The following is a 27,950-nucleotide window of genomic DNA, read 5'->3' on the forward strand; positions in this document are numbered from 1 at the left end:
CCTGAGGAATGCAGTGTAATGGCAAGGATAGATGACATTAATAAGATTCGACCCAGTGTTATATTATCTCATTGTCGGCATGTGGCATGATCTTTGTTGTAAGGATTATGCTATAAATTTGAGAAATGATCCGATCCTTTTCAATGTAAAATCAGATGAACCCATCTGAATAAGGTTCAAGAAAAATTACTTTGTAGCAGCGAGTTCAAAGAAGAGAACCGATTTGCAAACCTCGCCCTGTGGATGAAAAGGGGTTAAAAAAGGGCTCAATGATGAATATTCCCAATAAATTGCATTCCAGATGATAAAAATTGCACTAAATTTGACGCATTGCTTAGATAAACATACCACAACAAAAGTGGAAGAATTAAAATGCACATTATGTCTCAGCTTCTCGGCTTTCCCGATAACCTTGTTGTCTTCTGGAAGGCCCAGTTTTCTACCCAGCCCATCCATATCCATGTTTCTCTTTAGTGTATGGCTGGGAAATGAATGTTACCCTCCTTCGACCACTCCAACCAAAGGAATTCTCACCCTCTGCAGTTCACGAGCCCATCCTCCAAATGGACCAACTACAGTTCCACTCACAACCCGCGCAAATCAAAAGCCACTATTCACTAAGAGGTGACAAAAATAATGGGCAAATCTGATGTCCCAAACACAATACCAGCACACAAGTTAAATAGGTTTTGAATATTATTAACATGCATGACAGAACATGTAATGATAGAGAAAGAGGATGAAATGCTAAATCATTTGTCATCAAGATACAGGCATGAATAACCCATAGTTATTATATCAAATTTCCTAAAGATTTCAACTTTAGACTCAAATAAACTAGCACACTACAACTTGTGCAAAAGATTTAGGTGACCATTATAGTGCTGTAATCTTATGGCCATGTCTATGGAAGCCATTCAAGAGGTTGTTACAGCATATGAATAATAATTTGTTGCTATCAATGCACAAATGTACAAAGAAAATATGATATATGGAGATATAGTTGTTGTGAATCAGTATATTCATGGATAATTATTGGACCATGCCTGCATGCTAGCAACTTCAAACTGGGCATTGGGACCGGGGGTTCAACAGTTGGCAGGATCTGAGCCTATGTTAACAGGTGGGTAACCGGTTGCCATAGAATTTTAGGCCAATCAAAGGGAGTAGGCTCTATGTTGGCAATCCCATTGTATGAAACATATTCTCAGAGTAAAGCATAATCATGTTGTACCATGGAAAAAATTAAGGCTAGTGATTTAGTTATTAGTGCAATCTACTCCAAAAAAAACAATTCATCTCTTTCAGAAAAAAAGTTGTAAGGAAAACCTAAATAAGATATGTTTCTTCACCTAAAAAGTAAAGACCTTTAAAATTGGCATAACATGTAGGTTTCTCTATAAAAAGTAGCGTAATATGGGGATGCATCCCCCCCAAAACTGGGCCATCTCAGAGACGGGGACGTCCCCGGGACAGGGGGACATCATCTCGACCTTTCAAGCAGCCCACTTAGAGCACCACCTCTATGAGAGATGGCGAGACGTCTCCGAGATGGAAAAATGTCTCCTTTATTGCGGGTGCGGGGGGACGCAACAGAGTCTCCTTTATTGCAGGGGGATGCAATGGAGTCTCCTTTGTTGTGGGTGCAGGGAGACTTGTAGTTTTTGTTTGCATTATAATATTATCTACTTATTTTGATATCATGATTCATGGCACATTATACTTATCGCAATCAAAACAAACGCTTTCTAGGAATGACATGATGCCAATAGCACAAAAAATAAAATGCTAACCATCAATTTCTGGGTGTAAAAATCAACAATAGGACAAGTCTAAATCACAAATTCCAGAAAATAGTTTGACGAACATTTTAAGGACTAAACTAAAGGCTTGCTAGTCATGGCTTGATGCTCATAGCACTCCCTAAAAAAAAAAAGGAGGTCATCAACTTGTGGGCCTCAAGGCCACAAAAAAAAAGCCTACAACACAAAAAAATGGCTATAAATTGTTAATTCCCGAGCCCAAAATGAGAACAGATAATGTAATGATTTCTGGTGGCTTGATTGGATGCTCATATTATGTAGTACACATGACGTAATATTCAAGCTCTCTACTTCAGAGATATTTTATAGAAAAAAAAATTTAATTATTTTATGAAAAGAAAAATAAACATCTAGCTTAAGTTCAAAAAATAAAAAAATTCAGTCATTTTATTAAAGGAAAAACAAACATTTAGGTGACATTCAGAATTAACATATGGGTCTTTAAGTTTCAAGAGAATCAAAAGATGTGCCTTTACTCATTAGGAAACCCATATTGCAAGTGTTTTCCTTCGGAGCACTTTCAAAATCCAATTTGAGCCTTCAAGACATATTTTGCAAAGGCTCAATTGGTAGCTCTCGATGTGTATTCTTGCAACTCAACTAGCACTAATAGTAATGATCCCAATTTCAGTTGGCATGGATAATCTCACAATTTGAATGTCTATTCTATATTTGGATGGGGTTGAGGATTTTTATTATTGAATGCTTGCCAAGAAGTTACAACACTTTAGTAACTTAGTGTTTCTTACCCTTCTCTGGAGTTTCAACGTACACAGGACAACTGTGAAATACCATTTGAGCCCCACCAAGGTTTTGCAAATATTTTCTAGCATGCTTTCATGGATATCTGGGCCCTATCCATGTTTTGCATACATGTTTATTAGGCCACTGAGTGGAACGGAAAATGGTATGGAAACCTAAGGTTGGGGAGGATAATGCCCATAAAGAAGATTCAGAAAAGGATCCTCAGGGAGAAGCTACTAAGGTTGTTGAAGAAAATAAAGTTAATGTTGAAGGGGAGATGGTAGATTAGAATGAGGTTAATTTTGAAGTTCAGGGGGAATCTAGTCCTCTATCCTCCCTAGATGGGGATATTGGAAAGGAAGAAACTATTTTTGGTCATGAAGTAAAGGAATCACAATTAGAGAATATTCACTAGGAAAAAGATCATTCTACTAAAGTCTTGTCCCCTAACTCAGGTTTTTACAAGAGTTAGGGGGATTTTATTGAGGAAGAGAAAATCAAAGAGAATAATTGTGAATCTTATTCTAGGAATATGGCTAGCAGAGTGGAAGAATCGCTAGAAGGGGGTAGCCATTAGTAGCCAGAACTCTACTTTGAGGCTCAAAAATATGGAATTTTGGGTTCTGATTCATCCTTAGATAATTTTGTGAAGTCAACCTATCGAGAAGAGTGTACTAGAGATGAGGTATCATAGGCCATCAAAGATCTCAAGAAAGGGAGCACAACTATAGCAGAAGAAAAAATGCATAAAATTGGAAATAACTAGAAGACAGACAAGGAAGGGGGCTCTTCCTCTTCCACTTTATTTGGGGATTCAACTAGAAGAAAGAAAACTAATTTGGGATCTCCTATTTTGAAAGAGAATGTTGGTTCTCGATGTGAAGTTGGAAGGAAAAGCCAAAAAATTAAAAGAGAACAAGAGAGTTTGTAGAATATAGCTGATGAAAGTAGGCGACTATTCTAGAATTTAAACCAAAAAAAAATGAAAACCATAAAGTTGATGTGGTTATAAATCATGTTCGTGACCATAAGCCAATTATTATAGTACTTTAGGAAATCTAAGACAGACAAGGAAAATATGGAGAAGATTAGCCCTTTTAAAAATTGTTTAGTGGTAGCTAGTAGCTTTGAAGGGGATTCAGGAGATACATTGATTCTCTGGAATCAATCCTTGTTAAATGGAAAAATTATTGATTCCAGTAAGCATTTGATGGCCATCAAGCTTCACCACTCCAAATTAGACTTAAGTAGGATTTTGGTCAATATTTATGTGCTAAACAATAGGAATGCTGAGTTGTGGGAGAAATTATCTTATTTAAAGAATATGGTGGATGTTAGTAGTTGCCTAATGTTGGGAGACTTTAATGTGCCTCTTTATGATCATAAAAAAAGGAGGGTAATCTAAGTCATTTGGAATAGAACAATAACATCTGGCAAAAAATCCAATCCACTCTTTGGCAGGAACATCACTTCACTGCAACCCCTACTGTGCAAGCATATGTTATAGTTTAATTTACTTTAAGTCAACAATAATCTGCATAGGAACATTTTCCATGCTTGAAATGTGGAAATGGTCTCTGCACATACCAATAATTTCTTTCTCAATAACTTTCAAAATATACCTGGTTGCAGTGTGGCAATCACCACATACTCGAAGGTTTTTGATAATTCTAAGCATTGTTCCATCATCCATGTAACAACCCATCGCCAACTCTTCTGTATGACGAGAAAGGAGACATTTCTTCTCCTGCTTCACATCCATTCATTACAAATTCTCGCCAAGGAGTGTTGCCATAAATTCTCCCAGCTGTATGTTCACATTTGATTTATAAGAGCCAAGCAAACTCATCCACACAATTGAATAGGGCTTCACTTGCATTTCATGAAGTTTAATATACCTGATATACCTGTAGTTTGGTGTAGGTAGGGCAGGCGACTCATAAGTAGCTATAGGTAGAAAGAATGCCTCTGGCGACCATGGCGGAGGAATGCGAAGGAATGATTTTCTGCAATCGTTCTCTGCACTCCATTTCTTGTTTCGTGTTTGGTCCTGCTATCAAAAATTAAAACTTAAACTCATAATCATTCTCCCGCTCCTTTGCGTGCTCGAGTAAATGATTTTTCATTTTAAGTGAAAGCCCGTGTTGGTCGAAATTTTGACCAACACGGGTTAGATTTTTAAAAAAGAGAAAAATTTCCTTCTACAATCCGACGAAACTAAACATTGTCAAAAATTTTGGTCGAAAATTAGAGTCAGATGTAGTAGTGTCTAAGGATAGTGAATATCCATGTAGAATCCAAAAAATTGGGGATCTATTTTCTTCAACTCTCTTTCTACCCTCAAGACATCATCTAGCTTTGCTAATTTGTCAGGTACCTCACCCTCTACAACTATGTTTGGAATGACATTCTCATGGGGAGATTCCTTGGTGCTAGGCAGTACATAATTTCTCAATTCTTTAAGGGCAACCCTCATCTAATTATTAGGGTCATACATTCTATAGGGACTAGTTGACAAGTTGAAATGATGGAGGAAAGAATGAATTGGGTCAAAGGCCTCTTTTCCAATTGTAAAATCCCCTATCCTAAAACATCTACACAAGAAAGTGTCCTTATGCACTTTAGGTCCTAAGTATTCCCTATTGATCATAAACAATTGCCAAATGAATTCAATTATACCTAATCTAGGAGGGATAAATTTTGGTAGTATGTGGGGTGGTTGAGGACAACCATAGATTCTCATTAAAGAAAAGGTTGGGAAAAAGAAAATGTCCCCCCAGTTATGGTTAAGTCTTTTTCCTTCAAGAAGTAGGGCTAGTCTCAAAAGGCCTTTTAAAATATTAGGTGCCCTAAAATATCCTAGGTCTAACATCTTCATGATTACAACACTAAAATTATTAATTAATGAAATAGAATTAGAAAAATGATGATTTTTATCCCATACCCATGTCCACAACTAAACTAGTAGATCTCCATTTGCATCATAAGTGTGATCAATGAAATTAGAGCTTATATATCCTATGTTCTTGTAGAGGATCGGGTGCATCAATAGTGAATAATGATGGAAAGTGAAATCCTTTAGCTCTCCACTATGAGCTCTAGCAATTTTTTCTTTTATCACCTCCATAATGTAATTAACACAATCATACTCCCTACCATGGTAGAAGTCTTGTACATATTTTGCAATTATGAATTTAGCTCCACAAACCATATTAGTCCCATCCTTCCCAACCACCTTGTGGACACCATATACTATTTTAACAAAATAGTTTTTGAACTTGTCTAGTGGCATCATTTTTTCTACCTTCTTAGGTTAATAATCCACTTCCTTCAAATCCATGGGAGTATGTTGTAGCATAGATTTCCTAGTATAAGCCTTGGTATTTGCCTCAAATTTCCTCTACAAATTCTTTAAATCTATAGGTTGGCCCATAGCTCCATCTAGTTCAAAAGCTTCAATAAATGATTCATGATCAAGAGTGTAGAGGATGGTTGCATCTTTCCTATGAAAGGATTTAGTGGCCAAATTTTAGCAATGAAATAGGGCCTTCATCAAATCTACATCTATAAATATTTCTAGAAATATCAACTTGGCTAGATTCTTCTTCCATGGGTTATACACAGGAATTTTCTTCTCCCTATTATGATAAAAATACTTGAAAATCTTAGAACCAATAACACCAAGGCACACAACATCTCTGTAGAGAGCATATGGATCAATGAAGGTTTGATCATCTGCAGCACTGGCATTAGAAGAATTAGGGAAAATTTTCATCTATTCTTTAGCAAATCTATTTGGTTTCTTCTATCTTGTTTTCCCACCCTTAGAGGTTGAAGGCTCTGCAGCTCCCATGTTTGATCTTGAATTTCTTCCACTTCTTTGTCAGAAATCTTGACACTATACCAGTAAACAAGATATGGAAACTGGGAATCTATTATCAAAGCTTTGAAAATAACAATCTCTATTGCATTGAAAACTCTTAGATTGCTCAAATTCTCTCTCTCTATCTCTCTGCAAATGGAGATTTGTAATTGTAAAGTAGGAAAATCTTTACAACTTAATATACACAAATCAACATTCACTTTGCATTGAATTTAACATGCTTGAAACAAAATATCAACTCATTCTATCAACTCAGGGGAGCATCACCATTACTATCTAGCAATGCACTTTTTTTATTGTTCTTAAATCTTATTAGTCGAGAAGTCGATTGCTGCTTCTAGCTCAGAAAAGTGAATAAACACTTTAATGTCAAAGTAGGGTCTACAATGCTACGATCATGACTAAGGAAAAGACCTCTCGTATTATCTTACCACTAAAGAAATAGTTTCTCAATGTTATAAAAACCCTTAAAAAACCCAGTTAGAAACCATAGCAAAACCCTCTCATGATCTTACAATTTCTCGGTTGTCGTGGCATTGACAGTAATTTTTTTTTCTTCCACAATCTCTTGCCTAATAACTTCATTGAACTTGGTGTAGCATCTTATCTTGACCCCTTTCACCATATGATCTTATGATTGTGGTCATTTTTGTTATGTTGTAACATCTCTAGTTACCTTTGAAACCTCTACGATGCTTTGATAAATTGTTGACTCTTTCTACTGTAGCATCATGAACTTTGCAATTTTTAGTTGTGATCTTACAATTGTGGCTTACTCGTAGCATCATAATACATCATTTATCACCCTGAGATCTTATGATGAACTGCATATCATAAGATTGAAGACCACTATTTGTCATTCAAACTTAATATAAAAATCCCCTTTTGGCCCCATTGCTCTAGCTAAGCGTATATCTAGTATTTGTACCATAGTTTGGCTAATCAAAAATTGGACACCTCTTTGATAGTGCACCATCACTTTTTCTTGCCTTCAATCTCCTTACAATCCTATGATCATAAGTATCCCATAACATCACAACAACCTCTATGATCTTAAGATATTCACTACTTCATAATATTTTAGCACCTCATTTCATTGTTCCTGATGCTATGATGACCTCCCTTGTCATGACTTCATAGAAAGCAAAGGGAAAACCATATAAATTTTCATACAATCATATGATACAAAGGAAATCATATTATTGGGAAGACCAACTTTATCACCCATGATACTATGACAAAACATTTGTCTTAAGATTGGGACATTGAAAAATATTCCTCTTGATACGTCGCTATCCCTTTAATGATAAAATCATAGAAAATGATGTAAAACACAAATGAAATCCCACTCAATTATAAAACCTAGGGTAGGGACCTAAGCTCAAAATTTCATGAAGACTTTACAATGTGGGATAAAATTAAAACCCTAAGGCACCAAAACTCACACTTGAGATGATAATAGAAAATTAGATTGGACAAAACATGCTAAGGTTTCCTCTATAGACAAAATCAAGAAAATAAAACCCTAACAATCAAAACAAATTTAGTATTTTCACCATAAATTTTGAAGATTAATCTTAGCGAAAATAGAGGCTATCATGATGATGGTGGGTTTATTGGACCAATAAAGTCTAACCCCCACTTAGCAAAAGGGTGTACCTCAAAAAAATGGTTATAGTGGCATAGATGGATGCCTCTCTCTATTGGAACTTGTCTGAAAAATGTGGTAAGATCATACATGTTCAAATGTATCCTTAAATATGGTAGGCCAAAAATAACTTGATCTCAAAATCATGTGTTGTAGATTCTATTGATCTGTGTCCTATGCCATATCAATCATGAAACCATTCCAAAACTTCTTTCACTTCTTTGCATCCCAAGCACTTCAAAAAATTCCCTCATAGTTCCTTTTGTAAAATTTTCTACCTTGCAGCATATAAGATTCACATTTCATCTTGAGTCCTCTATGATGGGAACTATTCATCTAGTTGGGGTGTTGATTTTACAAAAGATAGTAAACAATATCTTGATACCAAACATCAATGATTATTACTTGATCAATATCCACTTAAGACACAATGATCTTTTGTTGATTATTAGTGCTAATTTCATTATCAAATCTAATTTTGTTATCATTATCGACCTCATTATCAGCTATCATCTTGGTTAATAATTATCCACTTACCAACTTCATTGGTTGGATCTCCAAATCAAAATTTTCTAATATAGCCATCCATTATCCTCATCTCTTACCTAGTTCATTCTGCATTTGCAATGTCTTAATCAAAGGATTAGACACAATTGCATATATCTTGCTGCTGAGTATATAATGAAAAAAATTCTTAACTACCTATATCAATGCAAAAGACTATTTGTCTAGATTATACTAGTCTAACTCTTCATTCTTTACTGAGAAACTCATGTACATGATAGGTCTCTCATCCTCTTTGTCTTTCTTTTGAGTAAGAATCCCAACACATGAATATTATGAAGCAAATGAATAGATTTTGAATGGTAAATCATAATCTAGAATTATAAGAACTAGGGTTTTGGAGATTGCTACTTTGATGTCTCCAAAGATTTCTTTATTTCAAGAACCCATTCAGTCTTTGCTTCTTTCTTGAGTAGATCATTAAGAGGATGTACTATCACAACAAATCCACTAATGAACTTACATATAAAATTAATTTTTCCAAAGAAATATTTTAGCTCTTTATGACTATGAGGAGGTGATGGATTAAGAATAGCCTCTATCCTTTTAGGATCAATGGATATCCCAACTTTAGAAATAATATGACCAAGAATCTTTCTTTTGGTGACCCTGAATGAACACTTTTTGGGATTCAGTGATATACCATACCTTCAACATTGGTTGAACACTTATTTCAAGTCTTTAATATGAGTATTCCTATCTTTAGAAAAGATAGTGAGGTCATCCATGTAGATAACTATGTACTTATTTATTAGCCCTTTGAAAGCTTCATCCATCACTCTTTGGAATGTGACTCCTACATTGATCAGTCCAAAAGGCATCCTTTGGTATGCAATGGTTCCCCATTTTGTTGTAAATGTAGTCTTCAACATGTCTTCTTCATCTACCATCACTTGATTATATCTAGAATATCCATCTAGAAAAGACATCATTTTAGACCCATTCACAATTTGTAACACTTCATTGAGTGAGGGAAAAGGGTAATTATTCTTCTAGGAAGCCAAGTTCAAATTTTAAAAATTCACACAAAGGCAAAATTCTCCAATATTTTTCCTTATCGGGAAAAAGTTAGCAACCCATATAGAATGTCAGATTGGGAAGATAATTTTAGCATCAAGTAACTTTTGTACTTCTTTCATTATCAAAGGCTCAATTATGGGATTCACTGGCCTTTGTCTCTAACAAAAGGGTTTGGCATCATGTTTCAATAGAATGTCATGAGTGATGATCTTAGGATCATAGGTCTTGAATTCTTCATAACTCTGTGCTATGACATCTTTGTACTTTGTAAGCAATTGAATCATTCTTTCTCATTCTTGAGGGTTACAAGCCTTTTTTATTCTCACCATCTTTGGATCTTCTTCCATGCCTAAATTATATAAATCACATTATTCAACCCCTTTTTCCTCAACATTCCTTTTATTACACGTTGATACATTTTGATAAAAGATACATTCTAACTCTATCATCCCCTAAGGAATAGTATTGGTCCTCAAATTTATAATTCCATCTCCATCCTCTAGCTCATCTTCTTCAGGCTTGTTGTCAAGAGTATCATCAATATCTTGTCCCTTGAAAAGGTGATTGTACATGATAAACTTGAGAATATGTTGGTTTTCTTGGAAAACTTGGAAGTTTGTAATATTATTTAGAATATATGGGGAAGCAACCAATTAAATTGAAAATATCTTTAGTTTTGTCCTTTCAATGGGTTGCAATGCACTTGCTAAAATGGAAAGGGCATCAGATACCATGCTCTTCTTCCTTGGGATGGACCTTATGTTCAAGGCCTCAAAATCTTCCAACAAGTCCCAAACTCTTTTCTGGTACACAAATAATCTCCTATCATTGCATGAGTAGATTGATTTCACCTATCTAATGACTAACTAAGAGTCTCCTTCAATTACAAGAGCTCTGACATCTTTCTGCAATGCAAAGAGGAGTTTGTGAATCAAGTCTTCATACTCTACAACATTGTTAGTACATCTAAATTGTAAGTGATATGCTGCAGAAAAAGACCTACCTTTGGGATTAATCAATTCACTTGTGCCAACTCCTAATTTGTATTTAGAGTTGTCAAACATGAGTATTTAGATTGGTTGTTCTTTGAGCTTTCTGGTCTTATGCTTATTTGTACATAGCTTTTCCTTCACTTGAGTTTTAAAAGATTGTTTCTTTGGGACCCATTGCAATATTTCACATGGTGGACTTGGTGAGTTTCCATAGTTTATCTTTGATATAGGGGCCATTTGTTTCTCTTGTTGACTTTGAATATCCCTAATCAATTTAGTGATCTTATCAATTCGGGGCTTTGGATGAATGACCATTGAGGTCCAACCTTGTCCTTTTACAAAAATTATTCTCCTCTAGACTTTGATCATCCCAAGTGGAGGATTAGGTAAAACCCCACCATTTGAAGAAGTGTCACTATATGATGCATTGGAATCTTCTTTTTCTTCTTCATAAATCTCAACCAATTCAGTTGTGCTTGTAGAACTTGAACTTTCCTTTTGTACCTCATTTGATATTTGGTCATTTTTGGATTGCATTGTCTGAGTGAGTACCCTAGCAACTGTATCAGCTAATTTAGTACATAAAATTTAATACTAACTAATAATGAAAGCATATACAAAACTAAATAGTTAACACTTATGATTAGATAGGGTTCTCACCAAAAGGAAGGCAAACCAAGAATGGTAAGCTCCTTAGGCATAACCTATGATGAAGAAGCTATGTCCCTGATGGGTGAGGGATGTATGATCATAGTGTGATCAAGCTTCCAATAGGTGGGGGTTTTTATCAAGTGTGTATATGGGTGAGGGTTTCAACAATGGAGGTGTAGATGTATTTTAGCATAACAATGGTATAAAAATGGCTATGATGGAGTGGCTAGTGGAACATTATAAGTTTGCATGAAAAAGTAGATTTTGGATTATGAGAGGGAAGGGATTTATTTATAGGCCAAGGGGTAGAGAGATGGATAGTCAGGATGCAAGGATGGAAGAATGGTGAGGGAGGGCTAGGATGCTTTGAAAGGAGAGCACACGGATTGTGCTTGTTTGGAGCCAATAGTGGAGTGACACTTGTCACAAGGAGGATGATTGTGAGGGTATGGGATAAGGGTCGGTTAAAGGGAGTAATGAGGGAGGATGAGTGTGTAAGAGAGATGTAAGAGATATAAAGAGGGATGTATAAGGCATTAATGGTATGTAGGAGCCATAAATGCTCTTAGATAGGGATGAAAGAGGATAGGGGAGACTTGTTGACTTTGGCTTGGGTTAGCAAGTCTTAATCATTGCTTAAAGTTGTGCACATGTTTAGGAGGGGGATTCTTAGCTCAGGAAGGGGATTAGGGGGCAAGTGGCTTAGCTTTGATGGGATGGGTTAGTTAGGTGGCTAAGTGAGGTTAGTATGGGTGGATGGGTTGGATTAAGGGTAAAGGTTGGTTTTAAGGATGTTTTTAGGGGTTTGGATAATTTATTAAATGATTTATTTAATAAAATGGGGGATGTAAGATTAAATTAAATCTATTAAATTAAATAGATTTAAGGATTTATTTAATTCAATAAAGGAATAGAGTTTTAATTGATAAGTTGATTTTGGGTTATTGTTTGATTTTATCAATTGGACTATAGCTAATTAAATAAATTATTTAACTAGTAGATGATGATTAATTAATTAATTAATTAATATTTAATCAATAATGCCCTAGGAGATGACTAAATACAATTACCTATTTGTGTAATCAGATTTAGGTGTCTATAGTGATTACTTCTTGAAAATGTGAGCATTCAAATTATGAATGACTAACTTTATATAACCTATAGAATCATGGAAGGAGAAAAATATTTGGGTTTTCTTCCTCTCCTAAGCATTGTAAGTTTGCAACCATATCATCTACAAATAAGCAACAATTTCTTCTCTTGGAGTAGGGATCATAGATTCTTTATTCAGACGGTCAGGTTTCTCAGCAGCATCTATGTCAAGAGACATCACTTTGTAGGAGCCTAGCTCATCTTTGAAAAATTCTACTTCATTTGGTGCATTGCATTTTTTGATCATTGTCTTTAGCTTTGGATCAACATCAATCTTGATTTGATTATGCAATCCCTTCCAAGGTAGCCATAATTGAGTAAAATTAGTATGCTTCAATTATTGTTTTGTCACTGATGTTAAGCCTACTATTTGTTGGTAAGACAACTACTTATAAGATTCAAGTACTATCACTTATTTGATTGATGAAGAGGATTTGATTAAAATATGTAATAATAACACCTAGTGGAAAGGTTGAGTTATGATTATGTAACATTTTGAAGTATAGGGATCAGTTAAGATAGTGTTGACATAATGTATTGGTAATCTACTTAAGGTCACAAAGGCTGGTTACACTAAGAAAGTTTAGAAGAACAAGTTATACAAAGTTTGTCTACCAAGCTTGACCGAGTGGATAGTAGGTGCCAAGAAAAGTCAGTGCAAGCTAAGCAGACAATTAGTTGGAGCCAAGTAAAAGTTCATTCTAGTGCATGCCAATTAGAATAGTGGATGTCAAGTAAAGTTTAGTTGATGCCAAGCAATAGTAAAATTTAGTTCGTACTGAGTAATTTCACAATGAATGTCGAGCAACACAGTATGTGCCAAGCATCAAAAGCCAGATAATATCAAGCTACTACATTATTTAAAAGATTATGAATTTGATAAATTTGAGATGAAAAGTTTGTTTTCTTGGATTGTGTGAGCTAGGTGGAAGATAAGGTTGATGAGCTGGTGGCATAGAATTAAATCATTTTTAGGTGAATTCAAAGAGGATTCTAGGAGAAGTTTCTAGAAGAGATATGGAATATGGGGTAGATACATTGTATCCTACCTAATCTATCCTAACCCTAAATTGGACAATGGAGAATGAGCGAAAAAAGATCTTAATTTCCTATTTATAGGAATGACTGGTTAAAAGAAAAGGTTGTCATGTGTGAGAACTTAAGGAAGAAAAGGAGTCAAGGGTTTTGCTTCATCAAGTGACCTAAGAAAAGAGCCTATAATGGCATGTTAAGCAAGAAGGCTTAAGGAGATGAATGCTTGAAGGGTGAACAAGCTATCAAAGCTATAATTTATGAAGGCCAAGCAGAATGGAGGACTGAACAGTTATCTATAATCTACAAATGAAGTTGTAAGTTGTATCAAATCAAAGCCTTACTATTACTCTCTAACAATTGTATCATTTTAGGGTAAACCCTTTGGATTAAGGTTGACCTAATAGTCATTTGTAAATGCTTTAACTAGGTGAATTCCAAGTGAATAGTCTAAAGTCTTCTAATAGGGTGATTGAAATCCTTTAACAAGGTTACATTTAATAGCGTGTATTGTAACCTTTAATAGCATTGGCCTTTCATAGGGCATTAGTTCAGAAGAGTGAAAAGAGTAGCATATTACTAGTGGTTTTTCCCAAATTGGGTTTCCACGTAAATAATTGTGTCAAGTGTGTAGATGAATATGTTATGTTTCATGCTTTACATTTCTGCAAGTTGATTTAACAGTAACCTACAATTTTTAAGTGATTGCATAATCTTATGGATGCATTCATAATGAATAATGTTTTAGGGGTTTACTAAGTTGTGAAAAGTTTATTTGTAAATATAGACCTTGAATAACTAATTCACCCTTCCCTCCCTCTTAGTTATTCTAAGTATTCCAACAATTGGTATTAGAGCCATCTACTTATGAGAACTAATTTGAAGGAATTAGAAGCACAAAGATCAAGATGTTGAAAAGAGAAGTACCCAAGATTAACAAAGATAACTTTTTTGCATGAAATTTTTTGATGAAGCTACACCTTGGAGGACTTGGAGATCATGCACAATCTTCCATCACCATTGAGCATGTTAATCCTACTAGAGCCCCAACTGCTAAGGTTATGAAAAAGAAGAAAGAACACAACTAAGCTATACTAAATTTGATGATATCAAGGGTCTTAACAGTGCAAAGAAAATGTGGGATGCTCTAACCACTATCGATGGACAAGATGCAAATGTTCTAAGAGCCAAAGCTAAGAGTCTCAGAGGTAAGTTCAATGATATGAGAATGGAAGAAGGTGAGAATAATGCTCAATATGTTGCTAAGATAAAAGAAGTTGTTAATGCAATAAGAGAAGCTACTAGTAAATTAGATGATGATACTATACTAAGAAAAGTTCTAAGGACACTATTGCTTGTATATGTTTTTAGAGTTTCTAAAATTCAAGAACTAAGATGTATTTGAGGGAATAATCTATCACTTGAAGGTCTGATAGGTAGGCTCATTTCTTTTGAGCTATCTAACTTTGATAATTACAAACCTAAGAGTATTGAATCTACTTTTAAAATTAAGGTATCATTAAAGGAACCTGAAGAGAAGAAAAAGAAGAAGTATTTGTCTAGCGATAGTGATATAGATGAGGAGGATGTTGAATGGCTTGAAGCACTACTGGCAAGAAGATTCCATAAAGGTAAAGGAAAGTTTAAAGGTAAGTTTCCTATCATTTGTTTTGATTGTAATGAGGTTAGTCATATTGCTACTAGATGTCCAGAGAAGAAGAATTACAGAGATGGTGACAAATATAAGAGTCGAAGAGATGAAGATAGAAAGGACTAAAATGACAAAGGAAAGAAGTCTTGCTACATTGCTAAAGAGGAAATAAGGGATGATTCTAATGAACATGATGATGAAATGGTGTATGTTACAACAAAGGATGAATCTGATGAAGATGAGGCAATTGCACTTGTGACTTGTGTGAACAATAATGATAGATGGATTATTGATAGTGGATGTTCACATCACATGACTGGAAAAAAAAAGTAAGTTCATTACCTTGAATTATTATAATTGAAATAGTGTAAGATTTGGTAATGATGCACCATGTTTGATAAAAGGAAAAGGTTCTATCAAACTCACAGATAAGATTTTATGTGACAATGCTTACTATATTGAAGGACTTAACTATAATTTTTTGAGTGTGCCACAACTAAATAATTTAGGATGTAAGGTTGAGTTTAAAAAAAGATTGCTAAGATATATGACACTAATGAGAAATTCATTAGAAAGGGTGATCAAACTAGAAGTAATCTATTCTATCTTGATATAGAGGATGCTACTTGTCTTGTTGTAAAATTTTATGATGTATGGCTATGGTACAAGAGGTTATGTCATGTTAATTTTGATAACTTGGTTAGCATCAATAACATGAAGAAAGTTAGAGGTTTGCCTAAGTTGAAGAAGCCAAATAATGTAATGTGCAAATAATGTCAACTAAGCAAAATGAAAAAGTCAAGTTTTAAGAGTAAAACTTATACCTTTAAAGGAATACTAGAGATTGTTCATATTGACTTGTGTGGACCAATTGATGTGAAGATACAAAGGAGATAAGTACATTATGCTACTTGTTGATGCTTATTCTAGAATGATGATAGTTATGTTTTTGAAATAGAAATATGATGCTTTCCAAGAGTTTAAGTGGTACTTAGCAAGAGTTGAGAAGGAAATAGATAAAAGTCTGAAGTGTTTGAGATCTAATAGAGGAGGAGAATTCACATCAAACGAGTTTGAGATGTTCTATAATGATAGAGGAATCAAAAGATAGACATCTGTCCCTAGAACACCTCCACAAAATGGGATTACTAAAAGAAGGAATAGATCCATAATGGATTCTGCTAGAACACCCATGATGAAAAGGAATGTTGCTTTAAAATACTGGAGAGAAGTTATAAGTATAACTATCTATACCTTCAATTGTGTGAAAATCAAGAAAGGTACTCATTCAACATCTTTTGAATTATGATATGGAAACTCACCCAATGTGAAATATTTTAAGGTACTTGGAAGTAAGTGTTACATTCTTAAAGATGCTAGGGATGGTAAACTTGATGCAAAAAGTGAGGAAGGTATATTCCTAGGATATTTCACAAGAAGTAAAGCTTATAAGTGTTTGAATGCTAACACTAAAAAAATTGTGGAAAGTGAAAATGTAAATTTTGATGAACTTACAAAAGTGTATGAGGCTGAACCTATGAAAGAATAAGAAGAATACAACTAAATTGTATACTTTTATGAAGGTATGCCTGCTAAAGAAGATGTTGTAAATCAAGCTACAAACCAACAACAAGTTTCAGTGACTATCGAGTCACACACTATGAATGCTGAGTTACATTTAAGAATTGAGCTACATTTAGATGTCAAGTTACAGAATAAAGTGGGAGCACATTCTAATTCTGAGATTAGTATACATGAAAGAGATGCTAAACTACCTAATAGAGATGCACACAGTGATTTTGAAGCTGAAAGATAGAATGAAGAAATAAGAGCTGAGCCAAGATTGTCCAAATATGTCAAAAGACATCATCCTGTAGCTCAAATCATTGGAGATAAAGATGCAAGACCAATGACAAGAAATAGATTGAGAAGTGATACATGTTTGTTGAGTATGAAGGAACCCAAATCAATGAGAGATGCATTAGAAGATGTTGACTAGAGTAAGGCCATGGAAGAAGAGATTTAACAAATTGAGAAGAACAAAATATGGAGTCTAGTTCCTAAACTAGAAGACAACAATGTGATTCACTAGTAAATTTGGACTCAATTTTCAATGAATATTGGTCAAAATTTTGATGCAAGTTGGTCAAAATTTTGACCAAGCAATTCCTGGTAAATTTTCTTGTCAAAATTTTGACCAACCAATGTTTGGTCAAATTTTTGACTAATACATTTGTCAAAAAATTTTAATTTTTTCTAGCTCTGATTTCTCAGGGTTGGTTGAAATTTGCACCAATGTTTGGTTGAATTTTTTTAAGAATTGGTGGAAATTTCAACCAATTCCTTATAGAAAACCACAAAGAATTGGTCAAAATTTTGACCAATGTTTAGTCGCATTTTTTTAATAATTGGTAGAAATTTTGATCAAGTCTTGGTAGAAAACTATCAAAAATTGGTCAAAATTTCCACCAATGTTTGGTCAAATTTTTTTTATAATTGGTGGAAATTTTGACCAATACTTGGTAGAAAACTATCAAGAATTGGTCAATTTTTTTTTTATGTTGTATCAAGCAATTATTTCTTATCCAATGCATTTAATTTGGAACCTTTTAAATCTCTACAAAGATAAAGTTGGAGCAGGAGAATTTTTCTTCTCAAAGGTGTCTTCTAATTGTAAAGTGTCCATCAAGATTATTAAATACAATTTTTATATATCAACATACATAATGCTTAATGCTTCAACTATGTGATTATTATTATTATTATGGATAGCTCAATAGCTTATTATGATGATCGTGTAAATGTGTACAACTGTTTGAATTCCATCTTGAATCATAGAATGTGCAATTGTTTGAATCCCATCTTGAATCATAGAATGGACTAAAGGGTCTTTATGTTGGATTGCCAAGGAACCCACTTACAACCTCCTCCCAACTACACAAAATGGTGTGTGTTTTTAGGAAGATGAAGCAAATGTTAAAAGTAGATACAAGCTGCAAAGTGAGGAAGTTGTGGTAGACATCCCTCTTGGACTTGGTGTAGAATGATTAATCCTTAATCACTCATTATCTCTATTTAAGAGGGTAGGTTGGTATTTTTAGGGAGAGGCAGAGTAATTCCTTGGAAGATAGGTGAATCCCAAAAGGGAATAAGGATAGGGTCCTGAAGCTGTGAAGAAGTCTAGTTGTAAATAGGTTTCCATCTACCCTAACATAGGTAATTCCCCATCCTCCTTAGGGATAGTGAGTAGGAGAGAAGTAAGGAATTGGGGCTTAAATATATTAACTATGAAATGTATTATGAACCATTAATTGTTTCATAATTTAATATGAACCATTAACTATTTTTGATCTATTGAGCTATACCCAATTGAATCCAAAGCCTTTTCTAACAAAAAGAAAATGGGTACCTAATGTTGAGCATGAATAGAGGTCTCCTAGTTGTCCATTTATAGTGAAAGCATCTAAAATATTGGGACCATCTCTAGTTTCATTTGCTTCAACTTCAACTTAAATGGGATCACTATTCCATCACTCCCCTATTTGTTTATGTAAATGTAAAGTTCAAGTAGTTAGAATGACTACTAAATATAATGACTATCTAGTAGGAATGCACAAGGAAAAGTCTAAGAGATTGAAAGCTACAAATCATTGGCATAGAAATTCCTTATTGGAAATTACCCACTCTTTGTGCATAAAAAATTAACTTAGATTAATCTATTAACAATAAAAAATGAAGAATTATTTCACAAATGGAGATATGGTATACCTTACCATTAGACATTGGAAATTGTTTTTTTATCGCTGCACCACTATCTTTTGTTTAGAAGGGGTCCAGATCAACCCACATTTGCCCAACCAATGAAATTGTCTTCTAATCAAAAGCTATTGCGTAGTTGAATAGACCCAAGCATGGACTAGACACTTCCAACTAAAAATACAACATTATGCAAATGAACCTGATATAATTGAACCATCAAAACAAATATAAGTTATGCCCAAGAAACTAATATAATTAAAGCATGCTACACTACAAATCAAATACAAAATGGGTAACAAGGTGACATAAAAATTAAATAAGATTGACCTTATAAGGAATTAATTTTCCACAACCCATAGAACTAGATCACTCTTTTTGAGTTATACTGTGTATGCTTTTAAAGCTCAAAATAAATGTTTAGACTTAGCCTTGCCTCAAAGATCTTCACTAAGCAATAGACCAAGATGATATGTTTTCCTAGAAGAGAGGAATTCCTAGTATTACCATTTCTCAAAAAGAAAAAATGACTTATTTTTGAAGTAAAAACCAATCCTAAGGGTTCATACATAGCTTTATGGTTTCATAATGAAGTAACTCTAAAATAGGGGTGTTACAATCAGCTAGCGAAATTCCCCCACCCCTCGATCTAGCTACTTCATCAAACTTCACCCATCCCATGCATGGAATCATTCCCATAATTTTTGCACCAAACTATTTATCTTCTGCTATTAAAAATTTAGTAGGTTTATTGTGCTACTTTGACTGATATAAAGTTGCAAATTTTTCCTTCTAAGTTACCAAGGCATTACAAACATTTTACATCAATTTCTTCTTTCTTGTGTCAAACAAATCATTTTATAGAAGCTATCAACTCTTCACTCTTAAATCCTTCATAGTCTTCACTTATAGTAACTGCCATTATATTTGGGCTTTCTAGAGGAACAACATCCTCTCTTCCATAACTGTTGGGACTCCTCCCCATCTTTTCACTTCCACTCTTAACAACATTAATTAGTATTATCATCTTGTGCATACTTGGAATCAGCTCTTCATAGTCTATGTAACCTCTTTCTCCCATTAACACACACATGTTAGCTATATCCAAACCCCATATGACATATAAGTACTTGCCATCACTAGATCTAGAAATGTTAAGCAATATTCATAATAGGTTTATATATCATCAATACTTGCTAAGAATAATAAATCTGTTTGAATTGAACAAGGAATGCATGCAAATCTTTTGATCCTGATTACCTCAAAGCTTGAGACCTGGGAGCATGCAACAACAATATCTATAATTGAGCAATTTTGACAATAAATGAAACAACATCATGTACCTCTTATTCTCAGTTGCTTCAACAAAACATTTGCTCTAGGAGCCTACAAAAATCTAGAGGATAAAGCTTAGAATATCAACTAATGTCAGTCATAGACTAAGATACTCTCTTAATAGTCAAAATTTTCCTTGGGAATCTGGAGTACTTTCTAAAAAAACAAGTTGTACCTACTATTTCATCAGATGGATTCAATTTTTATGTTAGGTAATCAACACGAAAATTGTTAGCTTGAACAATACTAGGAATTAATTATTCTAAAAAGAAAGAATACATTGAAAACTATAAATAAAATATCCTTGCAAAAACTTTGTCATGGTAACCATAGATTTAGAACTCACAATGGATATGTTCTTCACTTTATAGGCCAAACAATGAGAATTAGATGTTGACGCATCTCGTTCAAAGAATGGAGAATCCTTTGGTCCACTCAATTTTAACATATGTTTTCTCAATGCTATTGCATTCTCCTAGTGACAATCTATATGAGAATCATAGTCTGGATCTAGAAATATGGGTGAATCTACATTATCACCATAAACATAGAAGAGCTTACTTCCACTACTATAAATTAGGGCATCAAAAGAAGATAGGTTGATTGACCCATATTGGAGCAAAGAAAGTGTTTCTATAACTATCAATGAAGTTGACAAAACAAACCTAAAGGATGCAGAGGTGTGTACAAAGTGAATTGCATTAGTAATCTTCTGCATCATATTCACTAGTTTCTAAGCACAAGGTTCTTCATTGGAATCATAGCAATCCACTGCAATCACATATAGATGCTTTCTTCTCCTCAGAAGAAATTTTGTTGACCTAAGTTTAAGCTATTACTATGTTCAAGATTTTGTTTTTCCTATCCATTCTCATCATGCCTTTCTTGTGCATTGGATGATCTTCCCTTAGATCTCTCTATAGCTTTCCTAATATGCTCAAGAATTCCTTCATTATGAGAACTATCATCTTGCACAAGTCTATCTGAACTATTGAATGAACTAGAGCAATAATTTAGGTCCAAAGAAAGTCTGAGAGATGTATCTTGTACATCCTTAAATGAATCAGTCTCTGATTTTGATTCTTCATTTTCAACAGGATCACTCTACCACTATGGTTTTCTCATCCTACATTGTGATATTCTTAACAAATATACTTTGCAATGTTGAGGCCAAGAATAGAGGTGAATGTTCCTCAAGCCATTTTTTTTGCACTCAGACTAGAGATTCTTATTGGCTACAACTCTGTAGAGAGAAGATGCAATAGACTTGTCATCATGGGGATCTATCAATAACCTATTTTATAATGTCTACACATGAAGTGATTAAAATTCATCAAACAATAATATATTATATTAAAACTTTGTTACAAATTCATGAGCTAAAATTCTTAGACATAGTCTATACCCGATAAATATCAACCAGTCCTCCCTTCTCTGTGGCTACCATGGGTAATCCATGTGTAGCTACCTGCACAAAATTAATTCTTTACTATGTGAATTTCTTTTTGGTGATTTAGATGGTACTAGTCATGTGCTGAGACTTGTCTCATCATTCCTTATGATTCACAATAATACACATACACTCTCTTAGAATTCCTCACATGAATTGTACATTTTCTTTGTAAACATCAATATAACCTATTATTTTTATTATGAGATAAAACACTATTAAAAATTAAAATTTTGTTAACCTATGTCAATGAGTGTCAAGCCAAAGGGTTCCACTAAAGTTGGATTAATGAAAACACCCTGCACATTATAACACAATAATTTTGAAAGTACATGCATTTCATTTATCATGGAGAATGCAGTGCAGTTTATAGTTTTTATCTAATATATAGATAGAAAGCTTCACTGACCTTTGTTTTTGTAGTAATTCTGTAGATGTCACTAATATCTAATTCTTTGTGATACTTTGGATATGCCACTTGTCTGTATGAATCATACTTGTTAATTAGCTTTAGAATAGTAGTAGGAAAATTTGCACTTGCTGTAGGCATTAGATCAATATCATCTCGATTACCCATGATCAACATCTATTAGTTCATAACAAAAACTAAAAATCATTAGCTACAAAAGTAGTCTAGCATATCACAGAAAGGAGACAAAATTTCAAAAAAAAGGCATACCAAATTTGCTAATTTCCTCAGTTTTTTGCACTCCCCAAAAGCCTTCACTAATGTTATAATATTTTTTTAAGGACTGAGTTGAGCAAGAGCTAATATTATTGGCTTTGAAATATTGTTCAAGAATCACAGGGTCTAAAAATTAATAGATGGGTGTCAGGTCCATATCATTTATGGTATGTTCATGACAATGCATTAGACCTAAAAATGCTTATGTTTCTAATTAGAGTGCACATGTTTATGCAACTAATTTGTATAGTCTACCAAACCCCATATAGAGGCAAGGAACAAAGTTTGTCCCTCTCTTACCTCAGTCCATAAAGGGGACTCAGATAATGGAGCAGAATCATCCTTCAAATCTTCCTCTATGCTATCACCTTGTACAACAAGGTTGTTGAAGTCCATTCTAGGAGGTATGACTTGCAAAAAGTATAACCATTATTGGAAAATTATGACTTCACATTGTAACAAGCATCCATACCTAAGAAGTCATTGACTATTTCTCATACAAGTACACATAAATGGAATAATCTATAGAAGGTGGGTCTGAGGCCTATGTCGAAAGATGAATTTGACTTTTGAGATATTTTACTAAAATTTGGTGAATGCCTTATTAGCTTTTCAAAATCTAAGATGTGGATTGAGTGGAGGTTACAAATAATGCAAAGTGAAGATGTTTTATGGCAAGAAGTAAATGATTTATTTTAAATTTCAAAACTTCCCATTGTATTACTAAAGTGTCAAGGAAGTCCACAGTGATTTGTGGAGACACAAAGACCACTTATCAGGTGATAGATTATTTGGTGCAAAGCTTCTAGTGAGGAAGAAAATGTTATTGATCCACCATTAAAAGAAAATAGAGCTTTTCCATCAAATGACATTATATTTATGTAATCTAAAGTTAAATTTTGAATTGAATGTGACAATACCTTGGAATGACTGGTGAAGTGGTTTCAATTTGGTAGCAAACACTGGATTTCTAAGGCCATCTCAATGGACATTGAAAATGCCATAGGTTTCTTGAAACCCTAACTACTTGTACCAAGTATAATAGCTCCCTTGCAAAATCCACAAAGCTGCTCAAAGTCTATAGATCAATGCACATGTGCTTTTTTTTCTATATGTTTCTACAAATGCATCCAATTTGAGAACCTTAATAGAAGACATTCTTTATTTGATTTTTGATGATGATGGACTTCATGGAGAGTGGTTATGCCTATTTTCTCTCATCTAAAGCTTGATTCAATGTAGGAGCCATTTCAAGTGTTCCCTAAGGGAGAAACAAAAAGGAATAAGGATTTGGATGGGGCATCAAAAAACATGCAGGAAAATATTCTACTCCATTTCAATCATTCCCCAAGGGAGGAGTAGAAAGGAATAAGGATTTTGATGGGGCATCGAAAAATGTATGTGAAAATATTCTACCTTTTGCATCAACTTTATCCAAATTTGGTTAGGTGGACTTTTGTTATGACCCAAGTTGGTCAAAATTTTGACCAACTTGGGTTGGGCAAACTGATGTTCGTTGAAATTTTGACCAAAGTAGGAAAAAAAATTTGCGACCAACGCGGGAATGAAAACAAAAAATAAAGAGGATTTATAGCTTTGGTTAAAATTTTGGGTAGAAAAATGGGTGCAAATGTATTAGTGACTAGCACCAAGGTGGTATTAAAAAATAAGTTAGATGAAAATGGTGAAATCACAAGGAACAAAGCAAGATTAGTTTGCAAGGGATATGCACAAGAAGAAGGAATTGACTATGAAGAGACATTCACTCCTGTTGCTAGATTGGAAGGAGTAAGAACTCTACTTGCTTATTCTCCATACAAAGGTTTCAAATTCTATCAGATGGATGTTAAATCTACATTTCTAAATGGCATATTAGAGGAATAAGTTTACATAGAACAACCAAAAGGTTTTTTTGATGTTAACAATAAAAACATGCTATGTAGATTACACAAGGCTCTATATAGTTTGAAACAAGCACCAAGAGCATGGTATGAGATACTTCATAACTATCTTGTGAAGATTGGAATTGAAAGGACTAATGATAACAACAATCTATACATGAAGATAGAGAGAGGCAAAGGTATTCTGTTATCTAAAATTTTTGTTGATGATATCATATTTGGAGGTCAAGATGCTTTGTGCAAGGATTTTGCAAATCAGATGAAGCAAGAATTTGAAATGTCTATGTTTGGAGAGATCAAGTTCTTTGTAAGTTTGCAAATACATAAGATGAAATATCATATATACATCACTCAGTCAAAATATGTTAAGGAAATATTGAAAACTTTTGGACTGGATGATTCCAAACTAGAAAATACACCTATGGTGATAGGACACAAGTTGTCAAAGAATGATGATTCAATTGAGGTGAATCAAACATTATATAGGTCTATGATTTTTTAAATTGCAATATGTAGTACATAGAAGACCTAATATTGCATTGTTTATAGGGATAGTTACAAGGTTCTTTGCTAATCCTAGGGAGAATCATTTAATGGTTGTGAAGAGAATAATGAGAAATCTGAAAGGAAGAGAAGAATTTGGTCTATACTACAAGAAGAATAATTTTTTTGAAATGAGAGCCTACATTGATGCTGATTGGGCTAGAAACATTGGTGACTAAAATGGCACTATTGGAGGAGAAATTTTCTTAGGCAAGAGGCTAGTTACATGGACTAGAAAGAAACAAAATTGCACTTCACAATCTAATGTCGAAGCTGAATATGCTGTCATTACCGTAAATTGTACAAACATTGTATGGATCAAATAGCTTGTTAAAGGAATGAAGGAAGAGATCGCAAAACTAGTGATACTTTATTGTGATAATACAAGTGTTATCAATATATCAAAGAATCTAGTGATGCACACAAAGACTAAGCACATTGCAATCAAGTATCATTACTTGAGAGAGTTAGTTCAAGAAAAAGAGGTGAAGATGGAATATGTTAACAAAAAGGAGAAAATTGTTGATATTTTCACAAAAGCATTACCTAAGGATGCTCATGAGTATCTAAGAGGTAAACTAGGGGTGATACCCCTATCAAAGGCTATTTAAGTAACAAGAGGGATGCCCCACATCAAACAAGCTGAATTACTTATGTTATAAATTTGTGTAGTGGATCTTAATTTAAGAGTTACCTAAAGTAATCAAAGAGCTAAAACTTCAAAAAAGTCACATGCAAGGTGATAGAGGGAGAAACTCAAGAAATTGAAAAGCCCATATCCTGTCATATTAAGATGATAAGTCTTTGGCATTATTGTCAAAGAGGGAGAGATTCACTAATCAGATAAAGGAAAGATTGTTGATATTGTTGATCAAGGGTTACTAAGGGAGATTTATTGATTAGAGAAAGAAAGGAATATGCAAAATAGAGGAAGAAATCCACAACTAACTATTAAGAGGGAGATGTAAGAAGAAAAATTAGAGGGACTTATAAGAAAGAGTTTTATAACCTATTTAGAAGATGGATGTTGTTGATAGAGGGAGAGATTTCAATGCAAGGAATTATTTTCTTTTTGGTATTGTCTTAACCTAGTCAGTTTGGTTGAACAAAGGTGTTTACCATCTAATTGATTTGGTTCATCAATTTGATTTTCCGTCAATGCCAAAGAGGGAGCTTGTTGAGAATAGATTGAAGAAGCTAATCAAAGAAGGATATTGTTGAAAGAAGGAGACTGTATGCTTCAATCATTGTTTTGTCACTACTATCAAGCCTACTATTTACTGGTAAGACAACTTCTTATAAGATTCAAGTACTATCACTTATTTGATTGATGAGGAGGATTTGATCAAAAGATGTGACAATAGCACCTAGAGGAAAGGTTGAGATATGATTATGTAATGAAGTACAAGAATTAATTAAGATAGAGATTACATGATCTATTGGTAATCTATTTAAGGTTATAAAGGTTGGTTACACCAAGAAAGTTTAGAAAAAAAAGTTGTACGAAGTTTTTCTACCAATCTTGACTGAGTGGATAGTAAGTTTCAAGCAAAGTCGGTGCAAGCTAAGTAGAAAAATCAGTTGGAGCTGAGTAAAAGTTCATTCTAGCATATGTCGAGTAGAATAGTGGATGTAAAGTTTAGTTGATGTCGAGCACCATTAAATTTTAATTCGTGCTAAATAATTTTATAGTGGATGTTGAGAAGCATAGTATGTGTCAAACATTAGAAGCCAAATGATGCCAAGATGTTGCATTATTTAAAAGATCATGAATTTGATGAATTTGAGCTGACAAGTTTGTTTTCTTGGATTGAGTGAGCTAGGTGGAAGATAAGGTTGATGAGATGTTGGTGCAAAATTCAAGGTAAACCATTTTTAGGTACATTCAAAGAGGATTCTAGAAGAATTTTCTAGAAGAGATATGGAATGTGAGGTAGATACATTATATCCTACCTAATCCATCCTTATCCTAAATTGGATGATGGAGAATGAGTGATAAAAGATCTTAATTTCTTATTTATAAGAATGACTGGTCAGAAGAAAAGGTTGTCATGTGCGAGAACCTAAGGAAGACAAGGAGTCAAGGGTTTTGCTTCATCAAGTGACCTAAGAAAAGAGTCTGCAATGGCTTGTTAAGCAGGAAGACTTAAGGAGATGAATGCTTGAAGGGTGAACAAGCTATCAAAGCTATAATTTATGAAGGCCAAGAAGAATGGAGGACTGAATAGTTATCTATAATTTGCAAATGAAGTTGTAAGTTGTATTAGATCAAAGCCTTACTATTACTCTCTAACAATTGTATCATTCTAGGGTAAATCCTTTGGATTAAGGTTGACCTAACAGTCATTTGTAAATGCTTTAACTGGGTGAATTCCAAGTGAATGGTCTAAAGTCTTCTAACAAGGCTTACTTCTAACAGCGTGTATTGTAACCTTTAATAGCATCGACCTTTCATAGGGCATCAGTTTAGAAGAGTGAAAATAGTAGCATAGTACTAGTGATTTTTTCCAAATTGGGTTTCCACGTAAATAATTGTGTCAAGTGTGTTGATGAATATGTTATGTTTCATGCTTTACATTTCTGCAAGTTGATTTGACAATAACCTATAAGTTTTTAGTGATTGCATAATCTTATGGATGCATGCATAATGAATAATATTTTATGGATTCACTAAGCTATCCAAAGTTTTATTTGTACATCTAGACCTCAGATAATTGATTCACCCCCCCACCCTCTTAGTTATTCTAAAGTATTCCAAAATTAAGATAAATATGAATTGTAGCCTCAACTGGTATAGTATAGGGTGTTTCCAACTTGTAGAAAGCCATATAAAAGTGATGATTGAAACATGAAATGGTCTTGGTTGGATCCCTTTTGATTGATATGAACTGATGATGTCTCACAGCCGAGTTGATGAATAATTTAAATTGTTCAAGGAATAATTTTTTCAAGGCAACCCAATTTTGGATACATCCTATGTCATGCCCAAAACACCAACAAGATTTGATTTAATATTTAAGCACAACTCAAATTCAAATTTCCTTAACATATTTTAAACTTAAAATTGCATAGCTAAGTATATATATCAACATGTTATCTGATTAATCTAATTTAAACGAA

At 33.9% G+C, this 27,950-nt stretch overlaps 1 pseudogene; it reads right to left on the minus strand.

Annotated features, from left to right (window-relative positions):
- Window positions 1–19,769: 19,769 nt before the first annotated feature.
- Window positions 19,770–25,119, minus strand: LOC149530850 (putative sucrose-phosphate synthase 2; annotated as a pseudogene).
- Window positions 25,120–27,950: the final 2,831 nt, after the last annotated feature.

This window comes from Cupressus sempervirens, chromosome 11 (genome assembly GCF_028749045.1).
Source record: "Cupressus sempervirens isolate cs-2001-9-10 chromosome 11, ASM2874904v1, whole genome shotgun sequence".
NCBI classification, from domain to species: Eukaryota; Viridiplantae; Streptophyta; class Pinopsida; order Cupressales; family Cupressaceae; genus Cupressus; species Cupressus sempervirens.